At 49.6% G+C, this 689-nt stretch overlaps 1 non-coding gene across 1 annotated transcript; it reads left to right on the top strand.

Annotated features, from left to right (window-relative positions):
- The first annotated feature begins 606 nt into the window (after positions 1-606).
- On the top strand, positions 607-689 carry TRNAL-CAG. The gene has a single exon. It is a non-coding gene; the product is annotated as a tRNA-Leu (tRNA).

Genomic DNA, 689 nt, shown 5'->3' with positions numbered 1-689 from the left:
TTTTTTTCCCTCCTTAATTCTGCTGGTTTGTGGCATTTCACTGCTTAAGCCCAGCTTAATTTTTTACCTCCTGCTCCACTTAGTGATGGGGGAGGAAGGAGAGAACATCAGACCTTCTCATGGAATTATTAACGTTGGAAAAGACCTCTAAGATCATCAAGTCCAACGGTTAATGCAGAATCACTGTGTCCACCACTAAAATATATCCTCAAGTGCCACATCCACACTTTTTGAGTACCTTCGAACACTGAAGTCCATTTGAGCACTTCCAGGGATGGGGATTTTACCACTTCCCTGCACAGCCCATTCCACTGCCTGGCCACCCTTTCAGTGAGGAAATTTATCCTAATACCCAATCTAAACCTCCCCTGGTGCATTTTAGGCCCCTTCCTCTTGTCCCATCACTTGTTCCTTGGGAGCAGGGACTGATCCCCACCCGGCTCCAACTCCTGTCTGTTCCAGAGTCCAGGCAGTTGCTTCCCAGCTGGAGTGCAGAGGAGAGTCCTGGATGCCCAAGGAAATGCTCCACAAACTTGAAGGACACACTGGATCCATGACAACTTTCCAGATTGTTCCAAAGGACACGGAAATGGGTAAATTCCAGAGGTCAGGATGGCCGAGCGGTCTAAGGCGCTGCGTTCAGGTCGCAGTCTCCCCTGGAGGCGTGGGTTCGAATCCCACTCCTGACA

Source organism: Manacus vitellinus, unplaced genomic scaffold (genome assembly GCF_001715985.3).
Source record: "Manacus vitellinus isolate BGI_N305 unplaced genomic scaffold, ASM171598v3 scaffold_1_pilon, whole genome shotgun sequence".
In the NCBI taxonomy this organism is placed as follows: Eukaryota; Metazoa; Chordata; class Aves; order Passeriformes; family Pipridae; genus Manacus; species Manacus vitellinus.
The sequence above is the reverse complement of the archived record's forward strand: the minus strand, read 5'-3'. Positions and strand labels throughout refer to the sequence as shown.